This window comes from Sinocyclocheilus anshuiensis, unplaced genomic scaffold (assembly GCF_001515605.1).
Source record: "Sinocyclocheilus anshuiensis isolate Anshui unplaced genomic scaffold, SAMN03320099.WGS_v1.1 scaffold2090, whole genome shotgun sequence".
Lineage (NCBI taxonomy): Eukaryota > Metazoa > Chordata > Actinopteri > Cypriniformes > Cyprinidae > Sinocyclocheilus > Sinocyclocheilus anshuiensis.
In genome coordinates, this window is record NW_015560626.1 from 820,341 (window position 1) to 844,343 (window position 24,003).

Sequence of the window (24,003 nt, forward strand, 5' to 3'; positions counted from 1 at the left end):
CCCATCTCTCTCTCTCTCTCTCTCTCTCTCTCTCTCTCGATCTATCTCTCCTCATCTGTCGCTACTTTCTTCTTGGCACAACTTCTGCATGTCCCTTATGTTTTCCTCAGCACACAGCTGGCTGATGTGACGCTACAGTCCAGGCTGTCAAACACTGTTAAGAAGTAGCTGTCTTAATATGTGCCACTTTCAGGGTGCAAAATGGATCCAAAAGTATTTCTATTGCTCAACATTGCTTAACGTTGAGTGTCAACCTCAGGATGTCAAAATCTTAATATTACATGGCCGGTTTTATATTTACATCACATGCAGACTTTTTTTTCTCGCAAATGCAAGTTTAAATCTCCTAGTTCAGACTTTATAACTCGATTTAACTCAACAATAGCGAGTTTATTGATTCTGAGGAAAAAAGCCAGAAGTGTGGGATATATACTCCTGATTCTGAGCCGAGGATAAAAGAGAGAATATCAGAAGTGTGCGATATATTATCGGAATTGTGAGAATAAAGTCAGAATTTTGAAACATAAACTCAAATGTACTTTTATGCCATGGCTTCCATAGACTGCTACTTGAAAGCTGTCATTTTCTACCACCAGATAGACCAAAAACCAAAAACGTCATCTCTGTTTGCAAACACCAAATTGGTCTATTCTACTCTTTTTATTTTGTATGAAGCTTGTAATTCTTAAACAATAAATAAACAAAAATCAAATGGACAAAATTATTTTTTTAATGTAAAATGAAAAGTGCTGTAGAAAGTGTCACAATTACTTCTTAGGTGTCACAATTTTAAAGAATTTCTTTAACTGGGGAAAATGTAGGACACGGCTAAATATTACATGTTTGGTAATTAAAATGAATAAATAATTAAAAATAGTTGTTTACAACAAGGAATTAAATAACTCTTCAAGAGTAGATAGACATTTTATGTTTAAAACTAGCTATATTAGGCTAATTTGATGTTAGGTAATAGCTTATCTGACATATCTAAAAGTGCTCGTAATAAAAAAAAATCTAGGATTTTTGCCTCTAATGCTTAGAAGAAAGCAATGAGACAGCAAAGGGCACCATATTCATGCTCATTTGTCCTCATTATTCATATGCATTTGCTGAGTTTTCTGGAATATTAATAAGAGCTCATTTATGTCTATCTAGACCAGAATAAAGATGAACATCAAAATATGTCATAATGCTCCAAGACGTCTTTTCCTCTTCTCACTCAGGAGGGGGAAAAAATCAGTACTATAAATTCTGCAGGCCATGCATAATACAGAGGTTAGCAGTTCTGAAAGATTTTGTAAGAGAATGACATATATGTGCTATAAACTTTTTCAGAGCTCAAGTCATAAAGTGCAACAGCAAAATGGAAAACTTTTATATATTTTTTGGTCATTAAAAGCTATATAGTCATTTGATATGAGGATGCTAACTCTGCCAAAGACTGACACTTTTCCTGGATCCTGTCTCTTCACCAGATCCCATCAGATGACATCCGCTTTGTCTGGTATCCAAAAACCCTTAAACACAAGAGTTAGGCCTTCAAGAAATTCACTGAGAAGTTCAAGCTTTATCAGAGTGTCTATGTCAACAAACAGAACAACATTAACTTCAGACAGAACTTCACCTTCAACCTCAAGATGATTCTTTCTGATCTTATTTCTTTCAGCAAGAGATAGATTAAGGATGTTATATGTTATTGCAGAGGGAACAGGAAAGCAAAGGGACTGAATTACTACCATCCTTAGAGAAAGAATATAATATATTTTTATATAAAAAAGCAAGGTTTTTGTGAAAATGAACAACAAGTGAGTTTAAATCCAACACTTTTAAGTGTTTCCAACAGTATGTTCAATATGACGTGAATGTCTTGTTCGCTGGAAATGTTTTTTTCGAACTTTCTTAAATGTCAGCCGCCCACACATATCCGTTGTAATCCAATGAAGGTTGGGAAGATTTGTTCTCGTTAACTAGCTGTCTCCGTCGATATCTCCAGTTAATCTCTCTTCCTCCAATTTCCCATTCTCCTCTACTCTCAGATGCCTGCTTCTCTTCGCATCAGTCTGTGAGCAAACTGCACTCTCAGGCAAACACACATCCTCCATCAGAAACAGACTGTACCCACCGTCCCATTAATAAAACTCAAGAGACCATAACTTCATAAAGACAACAACAAACATATTGCTTCCACCATATTTCTCTAAACTGCATCTTAAGTAGTTTTGTCTTTCAAGTTAATAGATATTAATTACCCATTCCTCTACATGCTAGTTGAAATCAATCACATGTAAATTTTCTCCACAGGTACCCACAAGTCATAGCGAGGGGTGCGGGCCATGGTGTGTGGCTTTTTACTGCCTCTTCCGGGCAAATATGTGTCCCTATGATGGGATTTTTCCCTGGTGGCAAATCTAATTACGCCCATCAGAAAGCACTGTGGAACTCGATTTCAGACTCAGCGGTCGTAGCCTTTCAGCACATACTGATTTGGGCCCATCAAAGGCAACACGTTATCTCCTGCAACCAGCTCTGCCTCGGAGTTGTTAAAGTCGGGGTGTGGTATGACACTTCACTATGTTTGGGATCAAACGCAAGCAATTCGGTCATGATATTACTCTCTGGCCCGTCTTGTTGTAATGTGACACAGCACAGCGCGTTGCATTTGTCCTTATTCTATATAAAGCAATATATCACAACGCTGCCCCAGTGGGCAACTACACACAAACACACACACACACACACACACGGAGTGAGTATATGCCGCATTCTTCTAATATCTTTTGTTTTTCCCCCCAATCGCATCTGTAATCTGGGGCCAGTGTGTCCTTTTCTCCTCCTTTTTTCCCCGTGTCTGGCTATGTACTCTAAAAGGGGACTCAGCTGTAACCGGGGCTCTCTCACTCGTCTCTCTTTCTCTCCCTCTCTCCAGGCTGATAAGAGATGACAGCGGTAGTTGGCCCTGATTCCTGGCTGAGTCTCAGCAGAGCACACAAGGGGAAATGGAGAGAAAGAGGGAGAGAGAGAAATAAAGAGAGCACATGGGGATCCGCACTGCCCTTTCCCAGCAGTTACAGAACCGATGAAAAGCCATAGAAAGTGTTTGACTACACAGAGCTGACGCCAGATGAATACACTAGTGATTCTCTAGTGGTTTTGTTTCAGAGTCTGGAACAAAAGATATTGCATTTTTTTCTTTTTCAAGCTGACAAGCCAATAAATTTGATTTAATTAAATTAATAAGTTTATTTTGCTATCATAATTATGCAGTATGTGTGTACTTAATTACTAGGACTGTCTGTCAATCTATAATATAATATAATATTCTATAATATAATATAATATACTATAATACAATATAAAAAATCTATTATTTAACACAGAATTCAATAATTTCAATTATATATATATATATATATATATATATATTATTTAATCCTAAAATGGTTTAATTAATTTAATAAAAGTAATAAATGTATGCTGCTATCATTATAACATATTATAATATAATAGTATATAGTATAATAGTACACAGTATGGGGATTAAAAAATCTATTATTAAACATATAATCACATATATTGATATAAGCAATTATGCAGTACAAAATAAAATATTAACTTTTAACAAAATAATTTATTTAACAGAATTCAATCATTTAAATTATATTGCAATTATTTAGTCTTAAATTTATATGATTTATTAAAAATAATAAACATTATTTGGAGTGGGGTGATTCAGTTTTAAATGTTTAGTTATTAGTATTTATGCTCACTCTCATAGTGAAACTGCTTTGGATAGATAACTAGAAGAGAAGAAACGCTGTGTCTTTTTGTCCCTATATGCAACAAATAAATAGATGCGCAGCTGCTAAATTTACTTTACTTTTAATGTGTTTCAGATATTGTACATACCAGATACTTGCCAATGCCTGGTATTGTAGAACATTGTTATTTGTTTATTTTCACAACTTAATTTCAAAATGTAAATCAACAACAACAACAAAAACATACAGAAAAAAAGAAAACAGAGTATTTCTGATACTCCACACACACACACACACACACACACGTAACAGAACAGATGGAGCAAAGACACCAGCACCATCTTCTCCCAAATGCAATTAGGATTCCATGATGGTCTCCCTAATTCATTCTGTCCAAGGTGGACGACTCAGGACTGGTCAGCATATCGGACCCAGTGTCAACCTCAATTCCTCAAAATGAGTTTACCAACCTTCCATACCCATGTCATTATCAGAGACATTATCAGCCACATTAGAGCAGATTGAGTTACTACCCTGATGGTGTATATTACAGGCGATCAGAGACATCTTCTCTGGCTCGAGCGGCGGAGACGATAGTGGGAAGTGTTCCACAGCACTTAACAGAGCGTGTGAGCCACAGCCGTAGCAATGGCAGCTTACATATCACAGAAATTTACACTTCATTGTAGCTTCTTTTACACAAGAGAGATGACGAAACGCATGTCTAATCCTTATAAAAATAAACCAGACAGGTGGCCTGACAGTGGCTTCACTGCGGGAGAAGAAAAACCGACAGAGTGTAAGACGAAATACTGGAAAGGACCACTGAATGAGAAGAGAGAAACAGAGGCAGCGTTCCCCATACTCAGATAGCCTTAAGAGGAGGGGAATCAACCTGCACTATATAAATATTTAGGTTTTTTTTGTACCAGTAAAATGACATTTGCTAATTAGTGTCAGAGGCTGCTGAGATAAGCAGGGCATTATTATCTTCTGGTTGTGCTTGTGGCATCCTGCGAGTGTGTGTGTGTGTGTGTCTATGTGTTTGTAGCGCAGGCTTTTGATTTCATATGTGTGAGTGTGTCTGTATGCACTTTGTCACAGTTTATCACTGTCAGCTGTGACATTTTAATGGCTCCAGGCATCATCTTGCTCTCGCTCTGCTCTCTTTTATATATATATATATATATATATATATATATATATATATATATATACACTATATATATATATACACACTTTGATTTCATATGTGTGAGTGTGTCTGTATGCACTTTGTCACAGTTTATCACTGTCAGCTGTGACATTTTAATGGCTCCAGGCATCATCTTGCTCTCGCTCTGCTCTCTTTTATATATATATATATATATATATATATATATATATATACATACATACATATATATGCACAGTCTGACAGAGTTCTACTTTTTTCACACTTTTGATAAGAGAAGCATCACTATTATTATTGCTCATACTTATGGTTAGAGATTTGAACAAACCATTACCCCTAAAGTATTCAAACTGCCACATAATGTGTGCCATACTGTTTGTGCTACAGATATGAATGACACCTGAAACTGAGTAAATTGACCCAGAAATTGTAACCACCTAGCAAGCTAGAAATTATTAGCATATGTGGTTGCAAATTAATTCTAGATTGCTTACACCTGAAACCAAGAAGTTCCTATCAATGGCATAACAACCACCTAGCAACCTACAATTGCCTATAACATATAAATGCTCTGGCAACCACCCAAGACGCCCTAGCATCCATATTATAAACCAACAAGGACACCTTAAAAAACCATATAACAATGTCCTAGCAACCTAAAACTGTCAAGCGACTATAAGTTAGTGTTCCAGCAACCACCTAGCAACAACCTAGCAACATTTGCAAGTGCAAGCATCACTCTCACGTAAACATCTAGCGTTTTAACTGTCCTTGCCACCAATGTTGGGTAAGTTACTCTAAAAAAGCAATTAATTGACCATTCGCAAAGACCCGCCACTCTTCATTACTGTTGCTATGTCCGACAAGCCATGGCGCTCTCACGCTACACATCATGTTCTCACGAAGTGAAAAATACATCGCGGAGCAAAGGGAAAACTGACAACGTGCCGACAGACAAGACAGAGAAGGTTACTTCTGGTATGAAACAAAGTCTCAGCTTTCAAATTTTGTCATTTTTTAAGAAATTGAAACAATAAATACCGTTATGTGGGTCTTTAATGTGTCGTGGCAGATTGCTGTTAGCGCCTCAGTTCAAGCAGCATGCCAACCGATCGCCTCTTCCTCTTTACTAATTATAGCATAAAATAAACATGAATGAACATGAGAAGGTATCTTGTTTCAGAAGTAAAATACACAATTTTTCAAGTTCAAGTTCAAGCCCACTGACATTAATCTTCTGTCCTATCTGGTTTGTTTGTCGGACAAAAATGGCAGAATCAGCTTTATGATTGGTCAAATCGCCTGTCAATCAAACTCCCTGCGAAAGGTCAATAACTAGTTACTAATTACATATTCAACAGTGTAATTAGATTACTGTACTAATAACTCTCTCTAAAATGTTTTGCATTACTTATTACAAATTACTTTCTAAATACCATATCAACCTCAACCAGTTGAACAACAGACATGACACTAAAAATAAATCGTATAAAACTGCATAAAGTCATGCAGTCATTCTACACGAATGACTGCACCTCTAAAGACCCCTCTGTCAAGCTCCTGAAGTTCGCAGACGACACTACAGTCATCGGCCTCATCAAGGACGGAGATGAGTCTGCTCACAGACAGGAGGTTAAAGAGCTGGCTGTCTGGTACTTGGTAATAAAGCTCTTCTGATTCTGATTCTGATTCTGATAAAGTATTCTAGAACTGACCAAAGTATTTAAAGGGATTAGATCAAATTTTGATGTTAAATCCACTATTGTTCTATAGTTTATACAGTTTTTAAAGGGCAAAATTCACTTTTACAACTTGTTTGAACATGTGTGTTGGCAGTGTGTGTACACAACCACCCTATAATGATAAAAATCCACCAGCTCCTTTTTTTAATGCCCATAAATCATAAGCAGTGTCTCAGAACAAGCGTTCCCAGAATCTGTAACATGTGACATCACATTTTACAGGCCCCACACATGAATGTTGATGAACACTGCCATATTAGCAGAGACCCCACCCTGAGTGAACTGCACACAATCTGCCATGTTTATCTTCACGCTAGAGCATTTAAAAGCAGCATTCAAGTAAGAAATGTCTTCTTATTAAAGCTATAGAAGTTATTCAGTCCAGAGCAGTGAGTGATTTTCTGTTTTAATTTTATTGTTTGGGTCATATTAACAGCGTAGACAGCAGTATAGGTACTGTATATTACGCTGATGTCACTTAATACACAGATCTAATACAAACATGTGATTTCTTTCCCAGCTGTTTACCTGCACAGACATAACCGACTCTGTTTTTGTAACTCGTTTGTGTTTTCAACATAAACTTGTGTGTATTTGACAGTTTAAGTGCAATAAGGTGCAAAAGAGAACTTAGTTTACTACTCACATGCCGTGTGACAGCCACTTTCCGTGTGCGTGCTTCACATGTGTTTGCTCAGAAAACCGTATATCAGAAGTTTAAACTGATATGGCTTTAAAATGCATGATTTCAGCGCGATAGACATGATAATCAAAACCAAACAGATGTTTTTTAGCAGAGTATCTGAGGAACAAGCTGTAAAGGCACAGCCCTATTCGAGAAGCGTGTTCCTGCACAACCGGAGGCTGCAGTTTCAGGACCGCAGTTCTAGGACCACAGTTGTAGGACCCTATTCTTTTGTAACAGCGCCACCTACCGAATTGGATAATATAGCGGAGGCTGCAGTTTCAGGACCGCATTTCTAGGACCCTGGTGGTTTAGTTTGTAGTAATGTTTGTACATGTTGTTAAAGATATTGAATCTCAGGAACATTTATTTTTTTTTATTTCAATTGTGATTTTTGATTTATAAATGCATCAGATGTTAATTACAAAGTGCGTAATACCTGCTTTGAGTTAACAATTTTAAATTTAAATGAATTTACACAAAATATAAATGAAAAATGTATTTCAGTCTTTAAACAACTGAAAAAGTGGAGTACCTTAAGTCTTAGTTTCTTGAAATATACTGTATATTGATTAGCCCCCTTAAGTTTAACTAATGAGCTCATTATCAGGTATAATAAAGATGGAATCAAATTAAATCAGCAGCATTTACAGCTAGATATGTAAAAGTTTGTAGAGAGGCAAGACACAAGACTCAAGAATGATTCAAGAATGCATATTTATATACTGTATATACTCATTTTTGCAATAACACATAATACAACATCATAAAAAAAAGACCCCCTTTTCCATCAGTTGCTGCATGGACAGAAAGGCTTCAACTCCTGAGAGAGATAAAAAAAAAAGAGAGAGAGAGAGAGAGAGGGTCAAAAAAAGTGTTAGCAGATATTTAGCAGACAGTCTACTAATACTCTAATGACTGCTAGTTGACATGTAGTCGCAGAGTTACTTATCAACAGTTGTCTAAAAGCTACCATCAAAATAATCAAATTGATATTACAATAAAAATAGTTCAAAGCAAATGTGTACACATTCATCTGATCTGATATCAGATATTATAGCTGTTTGAGAAAAAATATTATTATTATTTATAAGCGGTCTTTGTCTGCTTTAAGTACAGTGAAGTTACTTCACTTAAAGCAGACAAAGAGCACTTAACAAGACCACATCAAAGCATTTTGGAATGTTTTCATGAAGACTTTGTATTTGTTATTTTACAGTAAAAACACAAATAAGATGTACTAGGTTATTGTGCAGATCTTAAACAATGGCAAGATATGAGACCTATAATACATTTTAACTATGAGAAATATAATCCATTGTAATTTATTGATGCACATCTTCATCCTGCACTCATCCCGGAGCCCCACCCAGCCCCTCTCCCCTCAGGTCATCCCATTGTCCAACTGCATAATTACCTCATTAAGCTTCTTAGCATCGTTTATGACCCTGCATCTTTCCCTCCATAAGATCTCTCCATCTCTTTTTTCTTTGTCCCCTCAGCTCTCTCATTTTTCAGCGTACCCCCAATTTGCCACCGTTAGCACTTCGGTTAAACACAACTCTCTCTCTCTCCTCTTCCTTTCCTCTCCACTTTTCCATGCCCTTTCATCTTGCTTTGCTCAATCCAAATGTGTTTATGCGGAATAACATCTCTCAAGTTTGTTGTTGTTTATCAGCTCTTTTTTCCCTAAAGTGTGCGTCAAGATACAGCGCAGTAGATTTTGCAGTGGTGCACTGCAGGAATACATCAACATCATAAGCACAGACGCTGCTGGCTTTACAGTTATCTCTCGTCTGTGAAAACGCACCGTGCCTCACACGACATGCAAGGAGGAGAAAGTGAAAGCTGAAATACCTGAGAAAACGACACATGGACACACACACACACACTGCTTGAAGGCAGAGTAAAAGCTAAGCTTAGCTGTGATAATGTTTCTAGTAATAAATCCATACTGTATCCATTGCTAAGGGCAGGATATAAGGGAAATAAGATATTCGAGAGCATTTCTGGGTAAAAATGTCACACTTTTCCCTCACTGGAGTGTGCTTAATGAGATTTATCCAAGCAAGACCTGTTCCTGGCTGAACATTCCGGCCAATACTGGAGAAAATTTTCTATCAACCAATCAGATTTTTGAGTTAGGGGCTTAACTAATATTTTTAAGACCTTTTGACATGTAGCAAAGCACTAAACTAAAGTGCCAGCACTGTGTGGTGCTCAGGTTAAACAATGTCTCATCATGGCCAGAGTTCAAACAATTTCTGTGGCTGCGTCCAAAATCGTAGACTGTCCAAGAAGGTTCTTCTTTTGAATAAGTAATTACATTGTAACTGTTCTATTTAGTACAAATGTAGGCAGTAAAAGTTAAATTCAGATGCACTACTGTATATACGTCATGGTATCATTGTCGTATACCAGTGTCAGTTGCGTAAAGGACTGTTTTTTGGCTTCTATGTAGTAGGAAAGTATGCGATTTCGGATAACTTCATTTGCTGCTGACCTTTTGAAGCACAGCCAATCCCATACTAATATACATTCTTCCCTTATAGTATATGGAAATACCTGCACCCTTGCAAAACATAATTAAGTGTAGTTAATGAATTTGGACGCAGCTTACGAGTCCTTTTTTCTTTATGTAATATATCAAATTGCAAATACTTTTTTCTGTTCAAAGCTCAAATAAAGTGCATTTCACTGTTCACCTTTATCATTGAAAGCCAGTAATTTCAATAGGAATTCATGTGATTTGGAATTTCACGAGGGTGAAAGATTTCCCCATATAGATTTCGCGACACGTTCAAGTTGGTCTCATGGATTCAACGCATTGCCTGTCCGAAAGCTGTTTGGTTTGAAAGTGACTTCTGTGTGTGCTGTGCTCCATAGATCACTACACTTATTGACAATAGACCTATTTTGCAAATGTGACCGCACCTTTGTGTAGCAAGCAACCTTGTAAAATCACCCTTCTGTGACGGCATCTGAAAAGCTATTCAAAAATGGTGCATGGCTTGAGAAATACACTTAAGCCATGTGACTTTATCGACCTATCATTTCTTTGTAATTATAGGATAGGGTTATTGTTTGATAGGAATATTGTTCCATAACCAAGGATGTTGATTTAGGAACACATTCAACTTGGGTAAATCACATTGTGCGTGGCAGCGTCTATATTACAGTGTTTTGTTAGTCTATGGGCAGGATTGCTGCTCATTGTCTGGCAGCAGAAGAAGTGGGTGGTTTAATCAAACACAACTTCACACTTCAGCAGAACATCACAACTGCAGCATCAAGACTACAATTAACGTCTAATTCATTCAAATGTGTGCAGTCGCCTTGTCAGAAAAAGGACGGCTAAAATGTGTGATTCTCACGATTCTTCTCTCTTGATTATCATCCATCTGAGCACCGACTCTGTAAGAGGGATGTGTTGTATCTTTCCTTGGTCCTGACTTGCCCCACCATCCCCAGGTCTTAATGTGCTTCTGGGTGGTTGGCGGGTACGGTGTGAAATAAGACGACACAGTAGGTGAGATTAAATTAGTGGAGTGCATGGGGATCACACTCACCAGAGCACTGATCCTGCAGTAATGAATATATCATGCCTGACATAACGCTTTTGACTCCGCTAGAACAAACCGCTCAAAGCCCCAGGCCTGCCACACAAACCTACAAACACTCTCAAAGTTATACCACTGGAGAAAAAAAAAATGGAAATATTAAAGATACAAAGATTAATTAAAAATATTGTAAAATATATAAAAAAATAAAATATTAAAGATATCACAACATTAAAGTTTAAAACAATACATATCAAAAACTATAAATCTTAAAGGGATAGTTCACCCAAAAATGAAAATTCTGTCATTAATTACTCACCCTCATGTCGTTCTAAACCCGTAAGACCTCTGTTCATCTTCGGAACACAAATTAAGATATTTTTTGATGAATTCTGAAAGCTCTCTGACCCTCCATAGACAGCAATTTAATCACCACAATCAAGGTCCAGAAACGTAGCAAGGAGATTGGTAAAATAATCTATGTGACATCAGGGGTTCAACCGTAATTTTACGAAGCTACGAGAATACTTTTTGTATGCAAAGAAAACAAAAATAATGACTTTATTTAACAATTTGTCTCCTCCGCGTCACCCTGGTGCCATTTTGGAGAATATCCACTGAACGTAAACAGCGTATGCTATTCTGTGTCAGCTGTGTCACACGGATACGTTGTTTTCGTTCAAATCAAAGCGTAAACAACATAGAAAACGTGCTGTGGCCACAGCTAAATAGGCTTGTGGCCTTGGTCTAGGATCATAAACCATCTCGGAAGTAGACCCAGACTAAAACTCAGACCAAATCCTCACTTATGTGTTTTCAAGAGAACTCTAAACCAAAAACACTTATGTTTTCCTCAACCTATTTCCAGTTACTGTGTATAGACATTAAAGATCTCAAATTTCTAATTTTCTAAATTGAATTACGATAAGAAAAGGAGCCACACATCTACAATGGCTGTTTTGAAGATCTCCACAGTCATTAATCTAGCAGACTGTCAGCCCACGGCCACAATATGGTCAACCATTCCAGTACAGGTCATCTCATAACAAATCTTCCAAACAGCAGATTTTCAATAAATGATGCATAAATGATGTAGAAAATGATTCACTGCAGCTGTAGGCATAATGTGAAAGTTGATGCAATGTTTAATCAAAATTCAAATAAGTTAGAAAAAGAGTCAAATTTCTATTACGGGAAACTCATGAAAGAACTCAATGTCAATAGACTACACATCTCCTCACATACTCTACAAGACAACAGAGAGATCCCTCAGAAAGCAGAGATTCACACTGAGTTCATTCATTTGGTCAATAATGCGTCTTTCATTAAAAAGAGATATTAAGAGGAATGAGGCAAATGTTTGTCAGACAAAGAGACGGCTTTATTTCACTCGACTGTGGGAGGAGACTGCACTTGTTTTAGCACAGCTGCATATTCTCTTTACAATTTTTGACTTTGTTGCTTTATGTTGTCAGTCGCATTCTACGCATTTCAAATAAAAAGCATTTTGAACAACTTCTGCTGTCAAAATCTAGCAGGCTTATGAGAAGATGAAAACCTTTGCCCAAGACGGGTTTGAACTTTAAGTTGACGATGTGGGTTTATTTTGATTTATCGTCAAACTTACGCCTGCTTTTTGGTGATTAAATCTAAAGAATTGAGTGATTTAAAGTGACCTCTGTCAGCATAAGTTAATTTCATCAGCATATTTAGGACCGGCTGTTTGAGACAGTTGCATTACGGCCTCAATTGCATGATTGGCTTCATTTTGTGAAGCTTTCCATGTGGGGTTTAAAAAAAAAAACGCAATTCATTCTCAAGAGCCCATTACTCTGATTGCAATCTAGAGAAGTATTTTGCCTGGCAATGCATGAATAAAGATACAGCCTTGAAGAAGAAGAAAAACCACTTGTGAGTGCTGAAAAGAACAATAAAGAGGTTTGTTCAAAGCTTGACATTGCTTTCTTGCTTACCTAATGCTTTTACTGGAAAATTTTTATACAGTGTTACAAATGAACAGTTACAGTCTCTCCTCAGTTACTTTCTCATCTTCCCTCTAGTGGAAACTTCATCATCTTATCAACATTTGAAGGTTTTCTATTGCAGTCCACGTATATAATGGGCTCCAAAGAAATTGTTTGCTTAAGTCACACTTAATTTATGAATTTCATTTGGTTACACTTTATTTTAAGGTCCTTGTTACAGTGTAATTATACCTTTAAATACGGAGTAATATTAATTAAAGGGGTCATATGATGCAATTTCAAGTTTTACTTTCTCTTTGGAGTGTACCTCGTTTGTAATGTGTTTTATCTCGTCACGCCGGGACCGGGGACCTGGCATCACAGTATGGTGAGGGGCGTAACATTTCCGTCACACGCTTGAGGTATTCTGCCAATCACAACCAACTGGATAGCTGGCCAATCAGCATACACCTAGCTTTTCAGAATGATGAGCTTTGTAAAAATCGACGCGTTTCAGAAAGGCGGGGCATAGAGGAGAAACAATAATGTACAGTATGTGAAAAATAATGTGTTTTTTTAATCTTAAACCGCATAAACACATTGCATTACACCAAATACACAAAATAATGTTCTTTTTAGCAACATCATATGACCCCTTTAACTAATTGTACTTACTATATGGTTAGGGTTAGGATTAGGGTTTGGTTTAGGGTTACTTGCATGTAATTATGCATAATTTATTATTATTATAATAGTAAGTTAATGTAACTTGTGTAACAAGGACACCTTAATATAAAGTGTTACCTTTAATTTCATTAGATAATACATTATCAAAGTAAAACAAGTTTGAAAACCAGAAGGTGAACTGTATAATAAAAAATAATTTCTACAATTGTTAAATTTGCAAATATATAACATTTTAAAACCATTTTGAACAATTCACAAAAATACTTTGTATAATTGTTCATTTTCCTGTCTCTCTCACTATATATAATATTTATGTTGGCAGCTTAATTGTACATATATAAATTAGCTAAAGCAATGGTATTCATATATTTTTATATATGTGACCCTGGACCACAAAACCTAGGGTCATATAGTCATATATAGGGTCAATTTTTTATACATCATTTGCTGTTTAAATAAGCTTTCAATTGATGTATGGTTTGTTAGGATAGGACAATATTTGGCCGAGATACAACTATTTGAAAATCTGAGGGCACAAAAAAATTGCATTTAAAGTTGTCCAAATGAAGTTCTTAGCAATGCATATTTCTAATCAAAAATCAAGTTAATACATTTACAGTAGGAAATTTACAAAATATCTTCATGGAGCATGATCTTTACTTAATATCCTATAGATTTTTGGCATAAAAGAAAAATCGATAATTTTGACCCATACAATGTATTTTTGGCTATTGCTACAAATATACCTGTGCTACTTATGACTGGTTTTGTGGTCCAGGGTCACATATGGGTCATAAGTGTCCAAATAAATTTTGAGCCGCTGTGCATCTTCACCATCCACCCCTTCTTACATCTTATGAACTCGTGTAGAAACTTAGTCACTTTTCCACCTATTAGTACTTATTCTTCCCTAACAGGGAAGTTTCGTCATTGTGCACTCTTTAAATCATCCTAATACATCCTGCCCCCCTCCTTGTCGTCCTCCAGGCTCGTCTGACCGTCTCTGTCCTGCCACTGTCATCCCCCTCCTGTCTGCAGAGAGCTGCTCCAACCGCAGCCTCGCCAGCCTCTACAAATGGTTTTACCTAATGTGTCTGTCTCTCTTTGGAGGTTGACCCCCATCAGCAGAGTGGCAGCAGTAGGCTGTAAAGCTTTCACTACTGCATGGGTACTTAAAACAGGTGTTATTGGGGGATTTTTTGGGAGCAGGATGTGCCAGCGACACCAAGGCCCTGAGGCGATAACAGGTGGCTGTGGAGACTCGCGGGCTGTGTTGTTTCTCCCAAAGTCCCAAGAGCTCCTCTGTAACCGGCACATTCACAACAGATGCTCTGCATCTGAGAGCTGCGTTTATAGTGTTATTCTTACATGCTGCTATATTAATACGGATGTTTAATACATTTTGTAAAAAAAAAAAAAAGCCTCTTATGCTTAAGGCTGCATTGATTTTTAATCAAAGATACAGTAAAAGCAATAATGTTGTGAAATATTATAACAATTTAAAAGAACCGGTTTCTATTTCAATTTATTTTAAAAGTGTTTCAGATGTCAAAACATATGCCATCAAAAAAAGAGTGATGGCTCTTTTTCTCACTCCTTCTTTTAATTGACCCCTCCCCGTTCCGGTCCCTTCCTTGTTGACCTTGCACCCATTCTCTCTCTCTCTCCCTGTTGATCTCCTCAGACAACATAAGTGCACATATATTATCGGCCTGCACAACGGCTTCGCCTGTCAAACGTGACCCCACCCTCTTTCCTTTCTTTCATCCCTCCTAAATCTCTCCAGCCCATCCATCCATCTGTGCACACAGCTCAATTAAAGCCTCTGCCTCTCAGGAGAAGATTTTGCAGAGGCAGATCATATTTTTCCGTGCACACATGCTGTTTCTATGGTACAGTAAAAGCAAGAGAACCTACAGTATGATGGATGTGGAGCACAGAATGGATATCACTCCGCACTCTCACGGCCCAAGCACCTGTGAGCCGTCTACAGACACCTTGTCAATAATCAATTCTAAGTGATTTATCCTAGAAAGACACAAGTCATTGTCAGTCAGCGACAGGCAACTAGTCAAAATTCCTTTGCAGGGAGATAAACTGAGGCTACAAAATCACGGTATAAGCACGGGATCTTTTGAATTACCTTGAAACACCACATAAATACCATGGTTTTAAACATCGCAATCATTATTCCATAAACAGCTCTATACAAAATTTACAAAAAATTCAATAGTAATTGTAATATATAATATATATAATTATAACATAACAACATAACATAATCACTCTAAACTAGTACTGGCACAGTACGTTTTTGTAAAAGTAAATGAAAACGTTTAATTATACAATAAAATCATGGAATTTTTATGGTATTCTTTGGATTATTTTGGAATACCACATAAATACCATTGCTTTGAATATGATAATCATTGTACCATGGTAAAAACATGTTTCATAGTACTATGGTATTCGTTAGACTACCATGAAAATACAATTCATGTGATATGATAATCATTGTACCATGGTATTTCCACAGTACTTTTTTTTTAGGCTAAATGAAAATTTGACAACAATATTATGGTATTATGTTTTTATTAGTACCTTGGGGTGACGTAAATATAATGATTTATGAATATAAATTAAATACTGTAGTGTACCATGGTACTTCCACCATACATTTGTAAGGATAAATGAAAATCTGTAATTACACAACAAAATCATAATATTAGGATTGTATTATTTAGAGTAGCTAAAAAATACCACATAAATACAATGGTTTTGAATTGTGCCATGGTAACAACATGTTTTATGATTTTATGGTATTCTTTAAAGTTCCAATGTACTTCCACAGTACTTTTATGTAAGAGAAAATTAAAAATTTTGCAGGGGCGCCGTAAATGGGGGGGGGGGAGGTTAGGACGATTCTAAGAGCCCGATGATGGAGGGGGGCCGCCGAGGGGGAAACGCGATTTCTACCGAGGGGAACGCGATCGCGATTTCTACCGAGGGGGGACCCCCTCCCCGGAACGCGATTTACCGAGGGGAACATGATCTGTACAGAGGGGGAGCATGTCCCCCCCCTCCCGGGAAAGCAGGGGGCCCAAGTGAATATGCTGTCCGGGGGGCCCAGAAACCCTAGCAGCGCCCCTGGTATTATGATGCCATTTGTAAAGTACCTTGGAGCATCATGTAAATCCCATGGTTAATGATTATAATAATCACTGTGACATGGTACTACCACAGCACTTATATTGTAAAATTCAAATTGAATGTTTAATTTTATGGTAAAATAATGCTATTCTTTAAAGTACTTGGAATACCACGAAAATACCATGGATATGAATATTATAATATGCCTATAATATAAATATGATCACTGTACCAAAAGTACTACCACAGTACTTTTGTGTAATAAAATCAAAGGAAATGAAATGAAAATGTATTTAAAAATGTATATGGAAGCCATGAAAACCCTATAATATATAAATTAATATAATCACTGCACCATGATACTACATTTTAGTTTTTTTGTTGAATTTCATATATTTTATATAGATTTATATAGTGCGATACACCCTAAACTTTGCTAACAGTGCTAATAATTTGCAACCTGAGTGCTGTGAGACCCACCCTGAATCAAACATGCTGGCGCGCCGCCAGGTGAGTGTGTCTGCATTTAAGAGACTGAAAATAAATGCAGACCCCACCCAATGCTCTCACACTCATATATTTGCTATTGCCGCCTGCCCCATCAAAGTGTCATTATTTGTTTTCAGTACAGCACACACCAACACACCACTGTGAGGGGCAGCACTGCGGACCACCAGTACTCTCAACACCACAATACTCTCATGGGTGATTAACACAATTACACGGCCCAGCAAAACGAGGGGGAGGGAGGACCAACCATAGATAAAACAAAAATTATTAACAACATCACAGTGCTAACAAAACGTGCACTTTCAAACATTAATGCATTTTTGCAACACTAGAGCAACTGCTCCAAATGAAACAACAGCCAGCTATAAGTAAATCTTATTAAATACAACAAATGTTGGCATTAGGTCTAGGTCAATACGAGGCTGTAAAATGCAACCAAACCAGCACTAATACTCGAAGTCCTGCATTAAAGATGAAAACAGAAGAGCCTGTTGCTGATTTCACACGGGATGTGCGCAAATCCACCAGAGAACTGTTTCTGTTTACGAGACAGGGCAACTCAAGGAGTGAGACAATGTGACATCACACAAAAAAAGAAATCTTTTAAAAAAATTTAACTAAAAATAATCAAAACGCATTTAGCATCTCATTTAACACACTGAAGTTTAAACAAAATATTATTTGCTTTTTTCATACTTAAAGGTCTAAATGCAACACTATAGGAATGAATAAAAAAATGCATAAATGATAAATACAATGCGATTATTTTGAATGGTACAAGCTCCAGTTTGCAAGACCACACAGCAGCCTCACTGCTACATCATTGCACCTTAAGTCTCAAAGGTGTGATCATCAAACCACAAGAAAAAAGCAAATAATATTTTGTTTATTTAGCATCTCATTTAACACACTGAAGTTTAAACAAAATATTATTTGCTTTTTTCATACTTAAAGGTCTAAATGCAACACTATAGGAATGAATAAAAAAAATGCATAAATGATAAATACAATGCGATTATTTTGAATGGTACAAGCTCCAGTTTGCAAGACCACACAGCAGCCTCACTGCTACATCATTGCACCTTAAGTCTCAAAGGTGTGATCATCAAACCACAAGAAAAATCAGCAAAAACAAGCCAATTCTGCTTGACATCCATCAGACACTAAATACTAAATACTATTGACACCATCACTGACAGCCTTCTCCACTCACCTCTGCAGTTCAGAAACGGCGGGCTTCGGGTTTCCGTCCTCCTCTGGCAACTCTGTTGTTTTATCTGTCCCTGAAGGTTCTTGTGTCTCCTGCTCTGTGTCAGATTGATTGTGGCCTCTCTTCACTGCTGATGCTGCAGTGCGAGGAAGACACACCCTCTCCTGGCTCCCTCGCTGCCTCTCCCCGTTTCTGATTGGCTGCCATCAAGAGCCAGTGACATCACCCTTTTTCTTCTAGCTCCCTGCCTCTTTTTCTTCACTCTCCTCTTCTCCTCCCTTCCCTTCGTTCTCTGACCATTCCTTTATTGTCTTCATCCTGATTTCCACTCTGCATTCCCCTGGTGCCAGATGAAATGTGTCCATAATTTTGTCGGCGATTGGCAGGATCTGTCAGAACAGGAGGAGAGATTCAGTCAGGCAGAGTAAAACGCAGAGAGCTGTTCTACAGCACCATTAAAGGCTTCTTGCTGTTGGTTTGGTGGACGTGAGTAATAAGAATGAGAACTATATGTTATGCTAATTAGTGCATTGTTATGCAGCATTTGTATGGTGGCACAGGGAAAGCTTTCCGTTTATCCCTCCCTACGCTCTCTCCTTGAAAGTGGCGGATGAAATATAGAAAGAGAAGATCCAGGAGTGTGGAGTTATACTATTTTTTTGTGTATAATACGCATATATGGTGCAAAAAATAAATAAAACAAAATAAAATAAGAAAAGAAAAATCACTTTCATAATCACTATTGTTGCCAAAAAAAAAAAATCTAAGCATTCATAACAATATACTTGTCTGTGAGAAGATGCATATTTATATTGATATATACAAACTTAGCACAAAAAAAAAAAGAAAAGAAACGACCTAATTTCAGGATAATGTATTTTATTATCATTATTTAATTTTCTTTCAGTAATCCAAACTTTTATTAAAAGATCTTAAATTATTATTATTATTATTAATTATACATAGGACACAGAATATGACAGATAAAAAGACAAAAAAAACTTGACTGTTGAATAAATGAAAAGGGAAAAGAAAAAGTGAAAATCCTATTTTTTTACTGTATACTTTAATGTAAAATGATACTGTATTTTAAATTTAAGACGCCTTTATATATCATATATTACACAGTTTTCACACCTTCTATATATCTATACATTACATCTATTTTACATTTAAAAAATATTTTTTCTAATGATATATATATATGTACACATTACTGTATACTATTTATACTATATTTAAAAAATAATTTATTTTAATATTTTTTTTTTATTGCTCCAGTTTTCAGTCACATGATACTTAAGAAATTATTCTAATATGCACAGTAGCGTGTATATAATGCATATATTTCTCATTTTATTTTATTTTTTTCATGTTTGAATCATAAACCTTACTAAAGCCAAGTTTAAAACTATAAAAAATAAATGTATTATCATGATATACAATTTCACTTCAAGTGAAAAAGCATTTAATATTTCAAAGAGTTAAAATATTGATTATAATTATATGAAAAAAAATATTTAAACAATTTTTACAGTGTACATGGAGATTATACACAAAAAGAGCATAAAGGTGTGAAATAAACCGTGCAAGAGGAAACCTTTCATTTATGCCCCTCTAACCTATTTGAACCATTTTATCACTTCTGGGAAATTAAAAGTAAAATCTGTCCAGCCACTCTTGAGGCTGATATAATGTGACTAAAGGAGCCTTTTACTCAAACTAGCGCACGGTTGAATGACTAATGAATCACGCACAATTTGATTCATGAGGGAAGGGGACTCCTTGCAAAATGTAAGGTAAAAATAAGCAATCAGATGCTTTTATCTCTCCATCTACACAATCACCCTGCTCAATCTGCATGAAAGCACACTACAGACGAGTCTGTATATACAGTAAAGGCCAGTGCTTGTGAGTGAGTTAGAATGAATCTCTTTGTTATGTGACATTATCTGGCTTTGTGTTCAGTGCCACACAGGAGGAGTCATTCCTGCAGGTGTCTCATGACACACACACACACATGCTGAAAAACACCAGTCGCTGCCCTTTAACTGGAAACTAATGCCCAGCCTTCTGTTAAAGGATCTCAATTTGTGACAGGTCCATGAGCACATCCTGAATCAGGCAGGACAAATGAAGCTTGAAGGTTCATCTAGAAAACCTTGCGCAGGGAGTTGCCAGTTTGCATTAATGGCATCAAATGCAATAACAAAAGCTCATGCAAAACAGCTGCTTTGAATAAGTGTGATTTGCAAAGGCTACAAATAGACTGTCAACCACCAAAAACCAAATTACAGCGTTATGATCAAAGGATAGGTAGGATTGATATTTCTGTATCAAACAGCTGGGCTCTTTTCTAAAACAGTGGCACTCTAGAGATGGCGGAAACGTGGTGGAAAAAATGAACTGGAAATGAAAACATGGGATGCCTTATTTGATTATTTCAATGCCCTTGCCTACCATTTAATGATTTTTCATATTTTTTAACTTTTTTTTATAGGTAAGTCAAGAATGACACAAAGATGGGGGATTGGGATCAAAATGCTATACAGATCAGATTCAAACCTGCATCCCTACAAGCTCAAAATAGCAATTCAAGAAACATTATTTTTTGTAGCAACGATAGTTATGACCTATATATTTCATAATTCCCCACACTTAAATAGCAGAGAATTAGTCAGAATATGCTCATTATATGCACAGAGAAATATCCCAATAGCTGTTGATTCTGTACTATATATTTCACTGTATACTTTAACCTAAAAACAGTGTTTTATTTTGATTCATTTTAAAATTGTTTTAATTTAACATTTATTATTTAATTCATTATTAGCTTTTTATTAAACTCAAAGGCTTTGGGAAACTTTGACCTAACATGTTTAAGGCACTTCATAAATTGAATATATTTTCTTATTTTTATATCAATATGGTACAAGATTATCCTAATCTATCTATCGAATTGGAAGTTATTTTAAATTGCAATAATATAATAATAATTGTTTTTACCGTATTTTTGATAAAATAAATACAGCCTAATTGAGCACAAGAGACTTCCTTCAGAAATGTACAAACTCTACCAATTCACAACTCTACAAAGTTTGTGTATATATTCCAATGTATATATACAGTATAAATACACACACACGATCTGCATCATCATAGAATAATTTTTTAATAATTATATTTATAATTACATAATTATATGTAATTACATATTTACATATTTTCATAATTACATATTTGTACATGTAATTCATGTATATGTAATATGTATATATAATTTGTATACATGCAATTACTGCATAATTACATATTTGCTGCATGATTGCAAAACTGCATCAAAATTGCATGCCCACAGAAAAAAATGGAATTACTTTGAAACTATTTTCACTCAGAAATTGCAAGTACATTTCACAGATAATTATGAAACGGCAAGTAATGCATCAAATTAAATGTGAAATTTAGTCAAATCTACCCCAATAATCTTGGTTTTATTTATTTTTTTATAAAAAAAAATTAACCGTGCAGTCAACGGCAAACGTGGCACTAATTGTAATATTAGGTTTAAGTAATCTGGACTTTTTGGTCTGTCAATAATTCATGAGTTGGAGAGAAGCCTCTGAGCTCTGCCTCCATCATTACCCTTCAATTACTCCGCGATTAACACTAGGTCAGATCATCAGAATGACCTCATATCCACTTCATGAATTCAATTAACCTATTAGCAGCCGCAAAATAACCAAGCTAAACCAGTGACCTCAAGAGTGGTCCCATGTTGTAACGTGCATTTAAATGCAACCTCTCTGGCTGGAAATAACTGTTACCGATCCCATCTGCATGATGTTTTAAATCTGCAAGAGAGTCCACAGTGTAACACACTCAACTCTTCATTATTAATTCAGTCTTTTGGTCACAAATACAGACAAAACAGCACAATTGTTTCATCCAGCTTCTCTCCTCAGGATCTAAAGTGGGACAAGCTATGACGTTAATCTCGCTCTCCCGAGGTCTCTGGTTATTGTGCTGAAAATGAGTGAGAGAGATGAAGATAAAGGGAAACAGAGACCAGAGATGAAGACAGGAAGGAGGAAGTCAGCGCTTGATGATTTATAATGGCCACTGCTAGAATGCAGTCTGTTCATAAGTTAATTTGACTATGAGGTCATGCCAGCCGCAGTGGTGTCTGTGCTACTGGAAAGAGGTTTTCTCAGCCTCTGATTTGAGCAGAGACTCCCAATCCATTTCCAGACTGATGAGAAGCAAGTGAAGCAGAAGAACAAAGGTGAGAAAACATTTAAAAGGCGACATTTCGGGTTCTGCAGTGGGATTCATTGAACAACCGGTGAAAATGTGAAAGATGTTGCCACTAAAAATGCAACCGTTAATTCAATCGCATCGACTTTTTGCACATTGTCATAGAATTGAAAGATCTAAAATTATACTCTGAAAAACACCAGTACATTTATTTAAATCTTAGCAGCTCTTAATTGTTTCCCATAAGCACGATCACTGATAATGTCATTACATACAGGTGCATCTCAATAAATTAGAATGTCGTGGAAAAGTTCATTTCAGTAATTCAACTCAAATTGATGGCCTAAAACTAATTGTAACATCCTCTGCAAACAATAAGACTTGCTGGGTCATACAGTGAAGCTTTTCACAGCTGAATATAATAGCATTAAATCGGACGTCTGTTCAGGAAATTATCACTAGCACTACTCAAGGTTAAAATATACATTCTCATTTAGGAGCTTGAAGTTAATTGCCTTCCAGTCGGCCTGAAAAATGAAGCAGCTCATTTATTTCCTTCCTTATTTCTCTAGGATAGTCAGTACGTAAGCTGATTTATGCACACTGCACTACACTAAAAGTGCTCTGGCTTTCCTTCAAAAAACACACTTCATTAATGAACTGGCCTTATGCCTTGCACTAGACATTCTCCCAAATATGAATCTGATAATAAACTCTGACAACTGAAAAACGTTGAGAAAACCATAAGAGCAACTTTGTTTAGGATACCTGCACAAATGCTTTCTCCACACTGCTTGCATTATTAATAACTATTGATTTGTTTATTGATCAGGCAAAACAAAAACAAAGGCACTTGCAAAAAAAAAAAAAAAAAGTTTAATCAAACATCATGCATAAAGGTCACCATAACCGATTAATTTTTACCTGAAAGAAAACGTATGGAATTATTAGAAATTATTTTTAGAAGTATTTTTTTGTGTATTTAATAACTATTAGATCACTGCACTCCCTCTGCTGGCCAGTCTGAAATGTAAAATCATAACTGATTAGTCAAATATTATGAGAAGTTTTTCTGGACATACACTGTTGAGGTAACCTGTGTACAGCATCAGTTTTAGTCTGACCTTGAAAATTCTCTTTTTATAGCAAGTCACACTGCATACACCTTTAATGAGAATTAAAACAATTGAATGAAAACACTAATCATGGAAAAATCAGTTATTTGCAGATGCATAATTTCCTTCACTGTTAGTGCTGGAAATTAGACCTAGATTTGGGGGGGGGGGGGGGGAATAAACTTTCATAGTCT

The 24,003-nt window shown here is 36.3% G+C and overlaps 1 protein-coding gene across 2 annotated transcripts in view; it reads right to left on the minus strand.

The window, feature by feature from the left end:
* The window catches only part of LOC107681982 (neural cell adhesion molecule L1-like), a 57,945-nt gene extending 39,378 nt beyond the window's left edge, over window positions 1-18,567 (minus strand). For both annotated transcript variants that reach the window (XM_016478379.1, XM_016478378.1), the window contains exon 1: window positions 18,444-18,567. The gene's annotated coding sequence lies outside the window, so the exon portion shown is untranslated. The remainder of the gene's footprint in view (window positions 1-18,443) is intronic.
* Window positions 18,568-24,003: the final 5,436 nt, after the last annotated feature.